This window comes from Podarcis tiliguerta (assembly GCF_965153285.1).
Source record: "Podarcis tiliguerta genome assembly, chromosome: 6".
Lineage (NCBI taxonomy): Eukaryota > Metazoa > Chordata > Lepidosauria > Squamata > Lacertidae > Podarcis > Podarcis tiliguerta.
Window position 1 is genome coordinate 90,322,520 of NC_139539.1, and position 19,469 is coordinate 90,341,988.

The 19,469-nt window shown below is 43.2% G+C and overlaps 1 long non-coding RNA gene across 1 annotated transcript; it reads right to left on the reverse strand.

The window, feature by feature from the left end:
- Positions 1–255: 255 nt before the first annotated feature.
- LOC310680123 lies at positions 256–5,381 on the reverse strand. Its single transcript, XR_014512645.1, has 3 exons — positions 2,440–5,381; positions 1,833–2,034; positions 256–1,231 (listed from the first exon to the last, which is right to left on the reverse strand). It is a non-coding gene; the product is annotated as an uncharacterized lncRNA (long non-coding RNA).
- Between the last annotated feature and the right edge of the window lie 14,088 nt (positions 5,382–19,469).

The window sequence follows — 19,469 nt, forward strand, 5'->3', positions numbered from 1 at the left end:
CCTGTGCAGACCGGAACATCTAGGGAAGAAAAGGAAGAAGTTCATAAATGGATTCTAGTTATTTCCTTGATACTCTCCATCGCTGCACTTCAAGCCATTTCCCTCAAAGCATCTAAGGGGCCCCTGAGGACAATCTTTGAAAACTAATCTAACCATGACCTTGTTCCCTATGTGTCTAAATCTTAAGGAATAGCTAAAGAAACGGGAAAGAATAAGAGATCCTACTTGCAGACGAGATGATGGTTTCATTTCCCCCCAAACCACAATTCACTTCTCACACTTTCCCTCTCTCACTCAATCTAATAGATGCTCTGCCCGAAGTTCTCGGCCAAGTCACTCAGCAGGGGACGTGTCTCAATGGAGGACATGACACGGTTACTTTAGCTACCTTGCTTAACAATGGGCATGGCCTCACTGCTGTTACTGCCTGGAAGAGAAAAGAAGAAAAAAGATTCGTAATATTTTCATTTATGAAGATCAACACTCACCACTGGTGGAATCACTGGTGGCATCCATCCCCTGGTCTCTCGGTCTCACATAAATCGTTCTCACTTTAATATTTCTTCCATCTACTACCACGCTTTCCTCCTTCAAACAGTCCAGGGGATGGATTTTGATGGAACGGCAACAGGAGGCCAGCAGATCACCCAGCCTGCGCAGACCGGAGCATGTAGGGAAGAAAAGGAAGAAGGTCACGAAATGGATTCTAGTTACTTCCCTGATACTCTCTATCTCTCTGCTGAATTTGGTTCCCTATGTTTCTAAATCTTGAGGGATAGCATAAGAAGCAGAATGTGGAATCCTACTTACACTTTAGATGAAGAAAGTCTCTTCCTTGCACTAGAAAACATGTTTGCTTCCTCAAAAACGTCCTCCTCTCACATGGACTCTCAAATAATAATTCTTCCCAAAGTCTTCATCCCATTCCTGAACTCTTCTTGAATAAGGGAGCTGCCTCTCCCCCACCCCCCTTCAGTGAGACAGATTCTCTCCAGCCTCCCTGTTCCTCATGAACAAAGATCAGCACTCACCATCCATGTTGGTATCGGTGGCATCCATCCCCTGGTCCCATGGTTTGACATATATCCTTTGGATTTTCACATTCTCCACCTTCTCGTTCTTTATGATGTTCACCTCCTCTCATTCATCCTTCTCACAGACCAGGGGATGGATCTTCGGCATGCGACAGCAGGAGACCAGCAGCCCATGGAGCCTTCTCAGACTTTGAAACCTAGGGAAGAAGAGGGAAAATAATCAGGGAATGGGTTCTAGATGCTTCCTTGATACTCTCTATCTTTCCTTTCCCTTCTCCATCACCATCACAGTCTCCTCCTCCTCACAGTCCAGGGGATGGATCTTAGTGGCACGACAGCAGGAGACAGATCAACACTCACCACTGCTAGAAGCACTGGTGGCATCCATCCCCTGGTCTTTCGGTCTCACATAGATGGTTCTCACTTTAATTCTTTTGTGGTGCAACCACAAAACGTGTTTTGTTGGAGGCAAGAAGGGAACATCGGTTGGCTCTCCCACCACATCTGGGAGCCTTGCGACCACCATCAAGCTCTGCTCCAGGCGTCAGGTGACCTGGGATTTCCACCCATGCCCACAACTGTTGGACAAAAGCAACCCCAAGGATCACAGACTTTATTAGAATAACAATAGAAATATTTATTAATTTATTTTTCTAACTGGATTTCTAGGGAAGGGGAACTGGGCAAAAGCGGTGGGAGAGATGTACAGGAGCTTCTGGCCTCACTGTTGTCACTGCCTGGAAGAAAAAAGAAGAAAAAGGATTCTTAATATTTTCATTTATGAAGATCAACACTCACCATTGGTATAAGCACTGGTGGCATCCATCCCCTGGTCTCTCGGTCTCACATAAATCGTTCTTAATTTAATCCTCCTTCCATCTACTATGACACTTTCTTCCCTCATACAGTCCAGGGAATGGATTTTTATGGAGCGGCAATAGGAGGCCAGCAGCTCTCAAATCCTGCGCAAACAGGAACATCTAGGGAAGAAAAGGAAGCTCTCCTGGAGCTTCTGGCCTCACTGCTGTCACTGCCTGGAAGAGAAAAGAAGAAAAAGGATTCTTAATATTATCATTTATGAAGATCAACACTCACCACTGGTGGAATCACTGGTGGCATCCATCCCCTGGTCTCTCGGTCTCACATAAATTGTTCGCACTTTAATCTTTCTTCCATTTCTATCACGCATTCCTCCTTCAAACAGTCCAGGGGATGGATTTTGATGGAACGGCAACAGGAGGCCAGCAGCTCTCGAATCCTGTGCAGACCGGAACATCTAGGGAAGAAAAGGAAGAAGGTCACAAAATGGATTCTAGTTATTTCCATCCCTGCACTGCAAGCCATTTCCCTCAAAGCATCTAAGGGGCCTCTGAGGACAATCTTTAAAAACTAATCTAACCATGACCTGGTTCCCTATGTGTCTAAATCTTAAGGAATAGCTAAAGAAACGGGAAAGAATAAGAGATCCTACTTGCAGACGAGATGATGGTTTCATTTATTTCCAAACCACAATTCACTTCTCACACTTTCCCTCTCTCAATCTAATAGATGCTCTGCCCAAAGTTCTCGGCCAAGTCACTCAGCAGGGGACGTGTCACAATGGAGGACATGACACGGTTACTTTAGCTACCTTGCTTAACAATGGGCATGGCCTCTCTGCTGTTACTGCCTGGAAGAGAAAAGAAGAAAAAAGATTCGTAATATTTTCATTTATGAAGATCAACACTCACCACCGGTGGAATCACTGGTGGCATCCATCCCCTGGTCTCTCGGTCTCACATAAATCGTTCTCACTTTAATATTTCTTCCATCTACCACCACGCTTTCCTCCTTCAAACAGTCCAGGGGGTGGATTTTGATGGAGCGGCAACAGGAGGCCAGCAGCTCTCTCAACCTGCGCAGACCGGAGCATCTAGGGAAGAAAAGGAAGAAGGTCACAAAATGGATTCTAGTTATTTCCTCGATATTCTCTATCCCTGCACTTCAAGCCATTTCCCTCAAAGCATCTAAGGGGCCTCTGAGGACAATCTTTAAAAACTAATCTAACCATGACCTGGTTCCCTATGTGTCTAAATCTTAAGGAATAGCTAAAGAAACGGGGAAGAATAAGAGATCCTACTTAGAGACGAGATGGTTTCATTTTTTCCCCCAAAACACAATTCGCTTCTCCCTCTTTCCCTCTCTCACTCAACTCTAATAGATGCTCTGTCCAAAGTTCTCGGCCATCCAATCAGCAGGGGACGTGTCACAATGGAAAACATGACTCCGTTACTTTAGCTACCTTGCTTAACAATGGGCATTGCTCCCCTTAATATTTATTTTTCAGATATTCTTCCAGTGGGTTAAGTGGTTTTATTCAATTTAGAAAAGAACTAGAGCTGGCTTCAGCCAGCATGGTGCATTTCTGAACAGGACAGGAAACACAGTGGAAGTCTTTTTAAAAAACCCCACACACACTTTATTTAAGGTAGATAAGGACAAGATGAAATTATACAATTGAATATAAATATAGATGGGAAATGACTATGTATTGTGAGCACTTATCTACTTAAAAAAAAATTCACCTATGCTCTTTTTCTTTTACTTCTTTATTTTTCTTTTTCTGATATCTTTCATTTCACTGCTTTATTGTGAATAGCATTTTATAGAGGTATAAATAACTGTAAATATGAAAAGTGACAAAATATTATCTAATTCTCCCCCCCTTGGTTATATGTATTTTCTTTTTCTTTTGTTGTAAATATGTATGTTTTCTAATTTGTAGTTAATAAAAATATTTAAAATTTAAAAAGGGAGAAAAAAGAAACGCCTTGCAAACACACACGCTTTTCAACATGGCGGAGTCACCAAGGGACAACACTTCTGGGCTAGACTGTGGATGCTGTTTCTCACTTAATAGTTAAAAATAACCCCTCTCAACACCCTGTAGTAATCTGTCCAGTATTATGATGGACATGAGCAGGACTTCACCCTTAGACCTCCTCATCCCCCTGTTTCTTTCCATTTCTGCCCAGTGTCTTCCATCAAGAAACAAACAGCTTTCCTAAGGTTGCAAGGAAGTGAAATGTTATGAGTTTGTGGGTGCAAGACTCCCCTTTGCCATGAGTTTGTGGGTGCCAGGCACTGAACCCCTGAACACTGAACATCTGGGGAGTTGATCTAAACCTTGTTCAAATTTACCCAGTGCTTTTTTCGGGGGGGGGGGGATGCAGGGGTACATATACCCCTAAACATTTTGTGAATCTAACAGGAGAAGAAACAAAGATTTTAGAATTTCTTAGTTTCTTCTCTAGTACGGTGCATCGTCAGTTCCAAAGCTGCCCCTGATGGCAGCCTCATTTCCATTCCCGGTGTTTCCTGAGTCTCAGACGGAAGCGAGCGTTTAATGTGTGGAATGGGGATGTGTGTGTTTTAGCGATGAAAGTTTGGCCTCATTGAGGGACAGTATTTTAATATGAGTAGGAAAATTACAAACTATTTTTCATCAACACAGCCAGAAAAGAAGTGTAAAGTTAATGAGGACTCTGTAAAAACAAAAGATGGGACAACGGTGTTGTGTAATATGAGGTAATAAATGTTCTTTGTACTTTTGTCTATTTACTGTTTTTATTTTCCTCAATTTGAACTGTAAAGTGGTGATTTCCTCAAGTCAAAATGAGAGTACCCCTAAACATTTTTAAAGAAAAAAAGCACTGAATGCTCCCCAAGCTCTTCGTTTGATTGTTGGTTATTAAAAACTGATTGAAACCATTTTATTTCGTTCACAAAAGAAAATCTGACATGTGGTTATGATAAAGGTTTATATAATAAAGGTGACACGTTTATTGATCCTTTTTGTAAGTTGTTTTTTGTCTGCTTTAATATATTCTTTATATATAGTAATAATGGGGTGGGAAACAGTTTTGAATATGAAACTGGTGGGTGGCTGTCATTAATCCAGATCATTTTCATAGAATCAGGGAATCTGAGCGTTGGAAGGGACCCAGGGGTCATCTAGTCTAACCCCCTGCAATGCAAGAATCTCAGCGAAAGCATCCATGGCAGATGGCCATCCAAGCTCTGCTTAAAAACCTCCATGGAAGAAGAGTCCACCACCTCTCGTGGGAGTCTGTTCCACTGCCAAACAGCTCTTACTGGCAGAAAGTTTTTCCAAATGTTTCGTGGGAATCTCCTTTCTTGTAACTTGAAGCCATGGGTTCGAGTCCTACCCTCCAGAGCAGCAGGAAAAAAGCTTGTTCCCTCTTCCGCATGACAGCCCTTAATATATTTGAAGATGGCTGTCAGTCCTCTCAGTCTCCTCTTTTCCAGGCTAAACATACCCACCTCCTTCAAGCGTTCCTCATAAGGCTTAGTTTTGTAGCAGGAACCCCCCCCATCATTCAGTTTGTACAAACTTCACACACACTCACACACTACATACGCTACACTTCTGTTATAAATTCATAGAAAATCAACCATACATCGGATTTGCACTGTTCCACTTTTATTTTACTCCATGAAGGAAAGACTACAAAATGGGGAAGGTTTGATACAGGGCGCCATAATCCCTTCACCATACCAGCACATCCACAGGAGCCCTGCCCAGTTGCTATGCCAACCCTGATGATCCCAGACAGAAGACAATCAAGATCACAAAGAACTTGCATATGGGAGTGGATTCAGCATGGACTGGAACAAAGGACAATGATCAGATCTTCCCTCAGGGGGCAGGAAACTGTGACTACCTTTTGTCTTCAGAAAATGACTCATGGGGAGGGGTAGAAGGGAACCAGCCAGGTGACAGGACACTCAGGTTACCACCACAACTCCTCCCTCAACCCCTCCTTTCTGTAATGTATGCATGATGTTTCTGGGGGTGGGCTTGACCTAGAGGATGGGAATTTCAAAAGTTTTTATAAGGTCTTGCACGCCATTTTCTGTGTCTTTCCTCTCTCCTGAAAGTGAGGGGAACACCCTGTTGCAACAGTTCAATAAAGGCCAAGCCTACAGGCTGCTGTTTTGCTCCAAGTTATCCTGGTTGGTGTCTTTGTTTTGTCCAAGGGAGCCCTCGGATTTTTCCGGTAACAGTTTCCAGACCCTTGATCATCTGGGTTGCCCTCCTCTGCACACAACCAAAGAGGAATGGATATCAATGACTTTGCTTCTTCTCTTTCCATGGTTCATTTTACATATCATAAATCCCTGCATATTTTTCAAAAACTATACCGATCAGTTTTCCATTATTCATCAAAAATTATTTTCATTTTTGAATTTATCTTAACGCTGCCAGTGTTTTCAGCTGTACACAATTCAATATATTCAATAAACTTTTTCCAATCCTCTTTAAATGCACTTCTTCTCTTATTCTATATGTTAAGCCTGCAAGTTGTGCATATTCTGTCAACTTAAGTTGCCATTCCTCTTTGGTTGGGACCTCACTCGTTTTCCATTTTGGGGGTAACAAAACACAGGCCGCAGTTGTAGAGTACATAAATAACCTTTTTTTGGATACCTGGGAATTTCAGTCTGAATTATCCCCAACAAAAAGGACTCTGGTTTTTTTTGGGGGGGGCGGGGATTACTGAATTACTTTTAAACGTGCTTTTCAATTCATCGTGGATCATTTCCCAATACTCTTTTACCATTTTACATGTCCACCACATATGAAAAAACATTGGGAGCTGGGCCAGATGTTCTGGGCATCTCTTATCTCTACACTTGAACCCCCTACTCACATTTTTCCAGTTTAGGAATGGTAAAGCTTTCAGGTTCATTGCGTGCGGGAAAATTGCTCAGTGATTACGAGTTTATCTCAGTGAAGACCTTACTTGAAGCTCAATACATCACAGGTGGTTAAGAAAGCCCAACAGAGACTCCATCTCCTCAGAGTATTGCGAAAGAACGATGTCCATCAACATTTGATGAACTCCTTCTAGAGGTCCACAATAGAAAGTGTCCTTTCATACTGCATCACGGTGTGGTACGCTGGTTTGACATCATCTGATAGGAAGTGCCTACAGAGGGTGGTGCATACAGTACAAGATATTATGGGCTGTCCCATGAATAGCCGAAGAACGTTGCCTCAGGAGAGTGAGGAAAATTCTCAGGGATGATTCACACCATGGCTAGCACTTTCTTGATCTCCTGCCCTCAGGCAGAAGATATAGAAGCATGATTAGTCGCACCAACAGGGTAAAGAACAGCTTCTGTCTGTGGGCTGTTAGGCTGCTGAATGAAAAGATAACAACAGGGCAACTGACTTTTGGGTTTGGTGGGTGTGCGTCAGTAAATGAGGGAAATTAAGATTAAGAGAGCTGAGTGGGGGGTGCTCGTGTAATCTCACTGTATACAAGTCGTACAAGTGACAACAAAGTATTTCAATTTAATTTCAATTAATCATAGCGTTATCCAAAAGGCATGAGACTGTGGCTGCAAAGGATGCTCTCCAACGTCAACTCTTGGCTGCTCCCAAGTGGGGGGATAGGCATTTAACTAATGTGCTACTCTAGCCGAGCAACTGATCACAGGCTGCAATTCTCACAGTTCATCTGTCTGTTGTGCTTCTGCCCTGAACTCTGCCTTCTGCCGTTTTGAGAATACGCTTTCCAGAGGTATTTGTTTTATTTCCATTAACAGCGAGAAGGCGCGATCATTAAGTGTGTGCAACTGGACCTCCGTGCACCAGTAGCCATGGAAACTCCTCCGAGAGCTTCAGTTTCCTCCTCAAGAATTAATTTACATGAAAATGCAGGTGTGGGAGCAGCGCAGATCTCTAACAAGCAACGCTATTTATAGCACAGATCCGTAGGCTTTTCATAGACCGGGAGGCAGGGCTGAGGAGCCCATGGTGCCAGCAGGACACATCTGGGTTTGTCAGGGTTTCCATGGTCTCTGGCTGAAGAAGTTTTGCAGGGTTCTCCCCACCCCTTCCACCCGCAATGTCTCAAGGCCCTGCTTTTCAGGTGGTTGAACTTGTACCACCTGATTTACTGCGAAGCACCACTGCAAGGGGTGAGGAACGTGGGTGGCGCTGTGGGTAAAAGCCTCAGCGCCTAGGGCTTGCCGATCGAAAGGTCGGCGGTTCGAATCCCCGTGGCGGGGTGCGCTCCCATTGCTCGGTCCCAGCGCCTGCAAACCTAGCAGTTTGAAAGCACTCCCGGGTGCAAGTAGATAAATAGGGACCGCTTACTAGCGGGAAGGTAAACGGCGTTTCCGTGTGCGGCTCTGGCTCGCCAGAGCAGCGATGTCACGCTGGCCACGTGACCCGGAAGTGTCTCCGGACAGCGCTGGCCCCCGGCCTCTTGAGTGAGATGGGTGCACAACCCTAGAGTCTGTCAAGACTGGCCCGTACGGGCAGGGGTGCCTTTACCTTTACCTTTACCACTGCAAGGGACGCGAGTGGCACTGTGGGTTAAACCACAGAGCCTAGGACTTGCCGATCAGAAGGTCGGAGGTTCGAATCCCTGCGACGGGGTGAGCTCCCGTTGCTTGGTCTGCTCCAACCAACCTAGCAGTACGAAAGCACATCAAAGTGCAAGTAGATAAATAGGTACCGCTCCAGCGGGAAGGTAAACGGCATTTCCATGTGCTTCTCTGGTTCACCAGAAGCGGCTTAGTCATGCTGGCCACATGACCCGGAGGCTGTACGCCGGCTCCATCGGCCAATAAAGCGAGATGAGCGCCGCAACCCCAGAATCAGTCATGACTGGATCTAATGGTCAGGGGTCCCTTTACCTTTACCTTACCAGTGCTTTAAAGGTACACACGAAAAGCTGGATTCTGTGCAATTTGCAGGTATTTTGCTATAGCCATCTTGACACCAAGATGAAACCCTAAGGCTTCCAGATTCACTTTCTTGGACTGGCTGGATGCTGAGGAGTGCTGGGGGCACAAGCTGGGGAACTCCCAGAGGAGCCCCAGGGGAGGAAGGCTCAGATCCAGGGGATTGGTGGTGGGACAATGATGAGTGGTCAGAGGGAGAAGAGGGAGCGGATGATGATGATGGTGGTGGTGATGATGATATTTTATATACTGCCCTATACCCGGAGGTCTCAGGTCAGTTCACAGAAAAGATCACAACATACCGTATTGGCCCAAATATAAGCTGTACCAGAATAAGCTGTACATACCGTATTGGCCCAAATATAAGCTGTACCTTTAAAATTCAAGGGGGTAAAAGGAAAAAAAAGGCAATACCCAAATATAAGCCGTGCCCTTAATATTCCACAGTCACACCCGTTCCGTTTTACCATATGTCTGTTTCAGCAACAATATCGTTACGCCGAGAACACATAACAGCAGTCTTGAAAGACCTACACTGGCTCCCAGTATGTTTCTGAGCACAATTCAAAGCGTTGTTGCTGACCTTTAAAGCCCTAAACGGCCTCAGCCCAGTATACCTGAAGGAACGTCTCCACCCCCATTGTTCTGCCTGGACACTGAGCTCCAGCGCCGCGGGTCTTCTGGCAGTTACAGGGAACCAGGCAGAGGGCCTTCTCTGTAGTGGCGCCCGCACGGTGGAACGCCCTCCCACCAGATGTCAAAGAGAACAACAACTACTAGACTCTTAGAAGACATCTGAAGGCAGCACTGTTTAGGGAAGCTTTTAATGTCTGATGGATTACTGTATTTTAATATTCTGTTGGAAGCCACTCAGAGTAGCCAGGGAAGCCCAGCCAGATAGGCAGGGTTAGGGATTTTTTTCAAAAAACTCTTTTTCTGGTGGTTAAGTTGTTGAGGGCTGATTTCTTGTCCTGTATTAAAAAGCCTTCTGTTTCGACCGCCAAACCTCTCAGGGGAGTATTTGCAACCGTTTGGCACCATTTTTTAGTGAATTGCCGAAAGTCAGATTTTTGATGAAATTGTGAACCCGGGGCTTAGGGATTTTTTCCAAAAAATCTTTTTCTGCCGGTTAAGTTGTTAAGGGCTGATTTCTTGTCCTTCTGTTTCCATCGCCAAGCCTCTCAGGGGAGCATATGCAACCATTTGGCACCATTTTTGAGTGAATTGCCGAAAGTCAGATTTTTGATGAAATTGTGACCCCGAGGGTTAGGGATTTTTTCAAAAAAATCTTTTTCTGCCGGTTAAGTTGTTGAGGGCTGATTTCCTGTCCTGTGATAAAAAGCCTTCTGTTTCGACCGCCAAACCTTTCAGGGGAGCATTTGTTACCGTATGACACCAGGTTTGAGTGAATTGGAGAAGGTCAGATTTTTGATGAAATTGTGACCCCGGGGCTTAGCGATTTTTTCAAAAAACTCTTATTCTGCCGGTTAAGTTGTTGAGGGCTGATTTCTTGTTCTGTGATAAAAAGCCTTCGGTTTTGACCGCCAAACCTCTCAGGAGAGCATATGCTCAGGAGAGCATTTGACACCATTTTTGTGTGAATTGGAGAATGTCAATTTTTTTATGAAATTTTGACCCCGGGGCTTAGGGATTTTTTCAAAAAAATCTTTTTCTGCCGGTTAAGTTTTTGAGGGCTGATATTTTGTCCTTTGTTAAAAAGCCTTCTGTTTCGACCGCCAAACCTCTCAGGGGAGCATTTTCAACCGTTTGGCACCATTTTTGAGTGAATTGCCGAAAGTCAGATTTTTGATCAAATTGTGACCCCGGGGCTTAGGGATTTTTTCAAAAAATCTTTTTCTGCCGGTTAAGTTGTTGAGGGCTGTTTTCTTGTCCTGTGTTAAAAAGCCTTCTGTTTCGACCGCCAAACCTTTCAGGGGAACATTTTCAACCGTATGGCACCAGGTTTGAGTGAATTGGAGAATGTCAGATTTTTGATGAAATTGTGACTCCGGGGCTTAGCGATTTTTTCAAATAACTCTTTTTCTGCCGGTTAAGTTGTTGAGGGCTGATTTCTTGTTCTGTGATAAAAAGCCTTCTGTTTTGACCGCCAAACCTCTCAGGGGAGCATATGAAACCGTTTGACACCATTTTTGTGTGAATTGGAGAAAGTCAATTTTTTTATGAAATTGTGACCCCGGGGCTTAGGGATTTTTTCAAAAAAATCTTTTTCTGCTGCTCAAGTTGTCGAGGGCTGTTTTCTTGTCCAGTGTTTAAAAGCCTTCTGTTTCGACCGCCAAACCTTTCAGGGGAACATTTGCAACCGTTTGGCACCAGGTTTGAGTGAATTGGAGAAGGTCAGATTTTTGATGAAATTGTGACCCCGGGGCTTAGCGATTTTTTCAAAAAACTCTTATTCTGCCGGTTAAGTTGGTGCGGGCTGATTTCTTGTTCTGTGATAAAAAGCCTTCTGTTTTGACCGCCAAACCTCTCAGGAGAGCATATGCTCAGGAGAGCGTTTGACACCATTTTTGTGTGAATTGGAGAATGTCAATTTTTTTATGAAATTTTGACCCCGGGGCTTAGGGATCTTTTCAAAAAAATCTTTTTCTGCCGGTTAAGTTGTTGAGGGCTGTTTTCTTGTCCTGTGTTAAAAAGCCTTCTGGTTCGACCGCCAAACCTTTCAGGGGAACATTTGCAACCGTTTGGCACCATTTTTGAGTGAATTGCCGAAAAGTCAGATTTTTGATCAAATTGTGACCCCGGGGCTTAGGGATTTTTTCAAAAAAATCTTTTTCTGCCGGTTAAGTTGTTGAGGGCTGTTTTCTTGTCCTGTGTTAAAAAGCCTTCTGTTTCGACCGCCAAACCTTTCAGGGGAACATTTGCAACCGTTTGGCACCATTTTTGAGTGAATTGCCGAAAAGTCAGATTTTTGATCAAATTGTGACCCCGGGGCTTAGGGATTTTTTCAAAAAAATCTTTTTCTGCCGGTTAAGTTGTCGAGGGCTGATTTCTTGTCCTGTGATAAAAAGCCTTCTGTTTCGACCGCGAAACCTTTCAGGGGCGCATTTTCAACCGTTTGGCACCATTTTTGAGTGAATTGCCGAAAGTCAGATTTTTGATGAAATTGTGACCCCGGGGCTTAGGGATTTTTACAAAAAAATCTTTTTCTGCCGGTTAAGTTGTTGAGGGCTGATTTCCTGTCCTGTGATAAAAAGACTTCTGTTTCGACCGCCAAACTTTTCAGGGGAGCATTTGTAACCGTATGGCACCAGGTTTGAGTGAATTGTCGAAAGTCAGATTTTTGATGAAATTGTGACCCCGGGGCTTAGCGATTTTTTCAAATAAGTCTTTTTCTGCCGGTTAAGTTGTTGAGGGCTGATTTCTTGTTCTGTGATAAAAAGCCTTCTGTTTCGACCGCCAAACCTCTCAGGGGAGCATTTGCAACCGTTTGGCAGCATTTTTGAGTGAATTGTCGAAAGTCAGATTTTTGATGAAATTGTGACCCCGGGGCTTAGGGATTTTTTCAAAAAAATCTTTTTCTGCCGGTTAAGTTGTTGAGGGCTGTTTTCTTGTCCTGTGATAAAAAGTCTTCTGTTTCGACCGCCAAACCTTTCAGGGGAACATTTTCAACCGTATGGCACCAGGTTTGAGTGAATTGGAGAATGTCAGATTTTTGATGAAATTGTGACTCCGGGGCTTAGCGATTTTTTCAAATAACTCTTTTTCTGCCGGTTAAGTTGTTGAGGGCTGATTTCTTGTTCTGTGATAAAAAGCCTTCTGTTTTGACCGCCAAACCTCTCAGGGGAGCATATGAAACCGTTTGACACCATTTTTGTGTGAATTGGAGAAAGTCAATTTTTTTATGAAATTGTGACCCCGGGGCTTAGGGATTTTTTCAAAAAAATCTTTTTCTGCTGCTCAAGTTGTCGAGGGCTGTTTTCTTGTCCAGTGTTTAAAAGCCTTCTGTTTCGACCGCCAAACCTTTCAGGGGAACATTTGCAACCGTTTGGCACCAGGTTTGAGTGAATTGGAGAAGGTCAGATTTTTGATGAAATTGTGACCCCGGGGCTTAGCGATTTTTTCAAAAAACTCTTATTCTGCCGGTTAAGTTGTTGAGGTCTGATTTCTTGTTCTGTGATAAAAAGCCTTCTGTTTTGACCGCCAAACCTCTCAGGAGAGCATATGCTCAGGAGAGCGTTTGACACCATTTTTGTGTGAATTGGAGAATGTCAATTTTTTTATGAAATTTTGACCCCGGGGCTTAGGGATCTTTTCAAAAAAATCTTTTTCTGCCGGTTAAGTTGTTGAGGGCTGTTTTCTTGTCCTGTGTTAAAAAGCCTTCTGGTTCGACCGCCAAACCTTTCAGGGGAACATTTGCAACCGTTTGGCACCATTTTTGAGTGAATTGCCGAAAAGTCAGATTTTTGATCAAATTGTGACCCCGGGGCTTAGGGATTTTTTCAAAAAAATCTTTTTCTGCCGGTTAAGTTGTTGAGGGCTGTTTTCTTGTCCTGTGTAAAAAAGCCTTCTGTTTCGACCGCCAAACCTTTCAGGGGAACATTTGCAACCGTTTGGCACCATTTTTGAGTGAATTGCCGAAAGTCAGATTTTTGATGAAATTGTGACCCCGGGGCTTAGGGATTTTTTCAAAAAAATCTTTTTCTGCCGGTTAAGTTGTCGAGGGCTGATTTCTTGTCCAGTGATAAAAAACCTTCCATTTCAACCGCCAAACCTCTCAGGGGAGCGTTTGCAACCGTTTGGCAGCATTTTTGAGCCAATTGTCGAAATTCAGATTTTTGATGAAATTGTGACCCTGGGGCTTAGGGATTTTTTCAAAAAAATCTTCTGCCAGTTAAGTTGTCGACTGCTGATTTCTTGCTCTGAGATAAAAAGCCTTCTGTTTCGACCGCCAAACCTATTAGGCGAGCATTTTGAACCTTATGGCACTATTTTTAAGTGACTTGCCGAAAGTCAGATTTTTGATGAAATTGTGGCCCCGGGGCTTAGGGATTTTTTCAAAAAAATCTTTTTCTGCCGGTTAAGTTGTTGAGGGCTGATTTCTTGTCCTGTGATAAAAAACCTTCCATTTCGACCACCAAACCTCTCGGGGGAGCATTTGCAACCGTTTGGCACCATTTTTGAGTGAATTGCCGAAAGTCAGATTTTTGATGAAATTGTGACCCCGGGGCTTAGGGATTTTTTCAAAAAATCTTTTTCTGCCGGTTAAGTTGTTGAGGGCTGATTTCCTGTCCTGTGATAAAAAGCCTTCTGTTTCGACCGCCAAACCTTTCAGGGGAGCATTTGTAACCGTATGACACCAGGTTTGAGTGAATTGGAGAAGGTCAGATTTTTGATGAAATTGTGACCCCGGGGCTTAGGGATTTTTTCAAAAAACTCTTATTCTGCCGGTTAAGTTGTTGAGGGCTGATTTCTTGTTCTGTGATAAAAAGCCTTCTGTTTTGACCGCCAAACCTCTCAGGAGAGCATATGCTCAGGAGAGCGTTTGACACCATTTTTGTGTGAATTGGAGAATGTCAATTTTTTAATGAAATTTTGACCCCGGGGCTTAGGGATTTTTTCAAAAAAATCTTTTTCTGCCGGTTAAGTTGTTGAGGGCTGATATTTTGTCCTTTGTTAAAAAGCCTTCTGTTTCGACCGCCAAACCTCTCAGGGGAGCATTTTCAACCGTTTGGCACCATTTTTGAGTGAATTGCCGAAAGTCAGATTTTTGATCAAATTGTGACCCCGGGGCTTAGGGATTTTTTCAAAAAAATCTTTTTCTGCCGGTTAAGTTGTTGAGGGCTGTTTTCTTGTCCTGTGTTAAAAAGCCTTCTGTTTCGACCGCCAAACCTTTCAGGGGAACATTTTCAACCGTATGGCACCAGGTTTGAGTGAATTGGAGAATGTCAGATTTTTGATGAAATTGTGACTCCGGGGCTTAGCGATTTTTTCAAAAAACTCTTATTCTGCCGGTTAAGTTGTTGAGGGCTGATTTCTTGTTCTGTGATAAAAAAGCCTTCTGTTTTGACCGCCAAACCTCTCAGGGGAGCATATGAAACCGTTTGACACCATTTTTGTGTGAATTGGAGAAAGTCAATTTTTTTATGAAATTGTGACCCCGGGGCTTAGGGATTTTTTCAAAAAAATCTTTTTCTGCTGCTCAAGTTGTCGAGGGCTGTTTTCTTGTCCAGTGTTTAAAAGCCTTCTGTTTCGACCGCCAAACCTTTCAGGGGAACATTTGCAACCGTTTGGCACCAGGTTTGAGTGAATTGGAGAAGGTCAGATTTTTGATGAAATTGTGACCCCGGGGCTTAGCGATTTTTTCAAAAAACTCTTATTCTGCCGGTTAAGTTGTTGAGGGCTGATTTCTTGTTCTGTGATAAAAAGCCTTCTGTTTTGACCGCCAAACCTCTCAGGAGAGCATATGCTCAGGAGAGCGTTTGACACCATTTTTGTGTGAATTGGAGAATGTCAATTTTTTTATGAAATTTTGACCCCGGGGCTTAGGGATCTTTTCAAAAAAATCTTTTTCTGCCGGTTAAGTTGTTGAGGGCTGTTTTCTTGTCCTGTGTTAAAAAGCCTTCTGGTTCGACCGCCAAACCTTTCAGGGGAACATTTGCAACCGTTTGGCACCATTTTTGAGTGAATTGCCGAAAAGTCAGATTTTTGATCAAATTGTGACCCCGGGGCTTAGGGATTTTTTCAAAAAAATCTTTTTCTGCCGGTTAAATTGTTGAGGGCTGTTTTCTTGTCCTGTGTAAAAAAGCCTTCTGTTTCGACCGCCAAACCTTTCAGGGGAACATTTGCAACCGTTTGGCACCATTTTTGAGTGAATTGCCGAAACGTCAGATTTTTGATCAAATTGTGACCCCGGGGCTTAGGGATTTTTTCAAAAAAATCTTTTTCTGCCGGTTAAGTTGTCGAGGGCTGATTTCTTGTCCTGTGATAAAAAGCGTTCTGTTTCGACCGCGAAACCTTTCAGGGGCGCATTTTCAACCGTTTGGCACCATTTTTGAGTGAATTGCCGAAAGTCAGATTTTTTATGAAATTGTGACCCCGGGGCTTAGGGATTTTTACAAAAAAATCTTTTTCTGCCGGTTAAGTTGTTGAGGGCTGTTTTCTTGTCCTGTGTTAAAAAGCCTTCTGTTTCGACCGCCAAACCTTTCAGGGGAACATTTGCAACCGTTTGGCACCATTTTTGAGTGAATTGCCGAAAGTCAGATTTTTGATGAAATTGTGACCCCGGGGCTTAGGGATTTTTTCAAAAAAATCTTTTTCTGCCGGTTAAGTTGTCGAGGGCTGATTTCTTGTCCAGTGATAAAAAACCTTCCATTTCAACCGCCAAACCTCTCAGGGGAGCGTTTGCAACCGTTTGGCAGCATTTTTGAGCCAATTGTCGAAATTCAGATTTTTGATGAAATTGTGACCCTGGGGCTTAGGGATTTTTTCAAAAAAATCTTCTGCCAGTTAAGTTGTCGACTGCTGATTTCTTGCTCTGAGATAAAAAGCCTTCTGTTTCGACCGCCAAACCTATTAGGCGAGCATTTTGAACCTTATGGCACTATTTTTAAGTGACTTGCCGAAAGTCAGATTTTTGATGAAATTGTGGCCCCGGGGCTTAGGGATTTTTTCAAAAAAATCTTTTTCTGCCGGTTAAGTTGTTGAGGGCTGATTTCTTGTCCTGTGATAAAAAACCTTCCATTTCGACCACCAAACCTCTCGGGGGAGCATTTGCAACCGTTTGGCACCATTTTTGAGTGAATTGCCGAAAGTCAGATTTTTGATGAAATTGTGACCCCGGGGCTTAGGGATTTTTTCAAAAAATCTTTTTCTGCCGGTTAAGTTGTTGAGGGCTGATTTCCTGTCCTGTGATAAAAAGCCTTCTGTTTCGACCGCCAAACCTTTCAGGGGAGCATTTGTAACCGTATGACACCAGGTTTGAGTGAATTGGAGAAGGTCAGATTTTTGATGAAATTGTGACCCCGGGGCTTAGGGATTTTTTCAAAAAACTCTTATTCTGCCGGTTAAGTTGTTGAGGGCTGATTTCTTGTTCTGTGATAAAAAGCCTTCTGTTTTGACCGCCAAACCTCTCAGGAGAGCATATGCTCAGGAGAGCGTTTGACACCATTTTTGTGTGAATTGGAGAATGTCAATTTTTTAATGAAATTTTGACCCCGGGGCTTAGGGATTTTTTCAAAAAAATCTTTTTCTGCCGGTTAAGTTGTTGAGGGCTGATATTTTGTCCTTTGTTAAAAAGCCTTCTGTTTCGACCGCCAAACCTCTCAGGGGAGCATTTTCAACCGTTTGGCACCATTTTTGAGTGAATTGCCGAAAGTCAGATTTTTGATCAAATTGTGACCCCGGGGCTTAGGGATTTTTTCAAAAAAATCTTTTTCTGCCGGTTAAGTTGTTGAGGGCTGTTTTCTTGTCCTGTGTTAAAAAGCCTTCTGTTTCGACCGCCAAACCTTTCAGGGGAACATTTTCAACCGTATGGCACCAGGTTTGAGTGAATTGGAGAATGTCAGATTTTTGATGAAATTGTGACTCCGGGGCTTAGCGATTTTTTCAAATAACTCTTTTTCTGCCGGTTAAGTTGTTGAGGGCTGATTTCTTGTTCTGTGATAAAAAGCCTTCTGTTTTGACCGCCAAACCTCTCAGGGGAGCATATGAAACCCTTTGACACCATTTTTGTGTGAATTGGAGAAAGTCAATTTTTTTATGAAATTGTGACCCCGGGGCTTAGGGATTTTTTCAAAAAAATCTTTTTCTGCTGCTCAAGTTGTCGAGGGCTGTTTTCTTGTCCAGTGTTTAAAAGCCTTCTGTTTCGACCGCCAAACCTTTCAGGGGAACATTTGCAACCGTTTGGCACCAGGTTTGAGTGAATTGGAGAAGGTCAGATTTTTGATGAAATTGTGACCCCGGGGCTTAGCGATTTTTTCAAAAAACTCTTATTCTGCCGGTTAAGTTGTTGAGGGCTGATTTCTTGTTCTGTGATAAAAAGCCTTCTGTTTTGACCGCCAAACCTCTCAGGAGAGCATATGCTCAGGAGAGCGTTTGACACCATTTTTGTGTGAATTGGAGAATGTCAATTTTTTAATGAAATTTTGACCCCGGGGCTTAGGGATCTTTTCAAAAAAATCTTTTTCTGCCGGTTAAGTTGTTGAGGGCTGTTTTCTTGTCCTGTGTTAAAAAGCCTTCTGGTTCGACCGCCAAACCTTTCAGGGGAACATTTGCAACCGTTTGGCACCATTTTTGAGTGAATTGCCGAAAAGTCAGATTTTTGATCAAATTGTGACCCCGGGGCTTAGGGATTTTTTCAAAAAAATCTTTTTCTGCCGGTTAAGTTGTTGAGGGCTGTTTTCTTGTCCTGTGTAAAAAAGCCTTCTGTTTCGACCGCCAAACCTTTCAGGGAACATTTGCAACCGTTTGGCACCATTTTTGAGTGAATTGCCGAAACGTCAGATTTTTGATCAAATTGTGACCCCGGGGCTTAGGGATTTTTTCAAAAAAATCTTTTTCTGCCGGTTAAGTTGTCGAGGGCTGATTTCTTGTCCTGTGATAAAAAGCGTTCTGTTTCGACCGCGAAACCTTTCAGGGGCGCATTTTCAACCGTTTGGCACCATTTTTGAGTGAATTGCCGAAAGTCAGATTTTTTATGAAATTGTGATCCCGGGGCTTAGGGATTTTTACAAAAAAATCTTTTTCTGCCGGTTAAGTTGTTGAGGGCTGATTTCCTGTCCTGTGATAAAAAGACTTCTGTTTCGACCGCCAAACTTTTCAGGGGAGCATTTGTAACCGTATGGCACCAGGTTTGAGTGAATTGTCGAAAGTCAGATTTTTGATGAAATTGTGACCCCGGGGCTTAGCGATTTTTTCAAATAAGTCTTTTTCTGCCGGTTAAGTTGTTGAGGGCTGATTTCTTGTTCTGTGATAAAAAGCCTTCTGTTTTGACCGCCAAACCTCTCAGGGGAGCATATGAAACCGTTTGACACCATTTTTGTGTGATTTGGAGAATGTCGATTTTTTTATGAAATTGTGACCCCGGGGCTTAGGGATTTTTTCAAAAAAATCTTTTTCTGCTGGTTAAGTTGTCGAGGGATGATTTCTTGCTCTGAGATAAAAATCCGTCTGTTTCGACCGCCAAAACTTTTAGGGGAGCATTTTCAACCGTTTGGCACCATTTTTGAGTGAATTGCCGAAAGTCAGATTTCTGATCAAATTGTGACCCCGGAGCTTAGGGATTTTTCAAAAAAATCTTTTTCTGCCGGTTAAGTTGTTGAGGGCTGATTTCTTGTCCAGTGATAAAAAACCTTCCATTTCGACCGCCAAACCTCTCAGGGGAGCATTTGCAACCGTTTGGCAGCATTTTTGAGTGAATTGTCGAAAGTCAGATTTTTGATGAAATTGTGACCCCGGGGCTTAGGGATTTTTTCAAAAAAATCTTTTTCTGCCGGTCAAGTTGTTGAGGGCTGATTTCTTGTCCTGTGATAAAAAACCTTCCATTTCGACCACCAAACCTCTTGGGGGAGCATTTGCAACCGTTTGGCACCATTTTTGAGTGAATTGCCGAAAGTCAGATTTTTGATGAAATTGTGACCCCGGGGCTTAGCGATTTTTTCAAAAAAATCTTTTACTGCTGGTTAAGTTGTCGATGGCTGATTTCTTGCTCTGAGA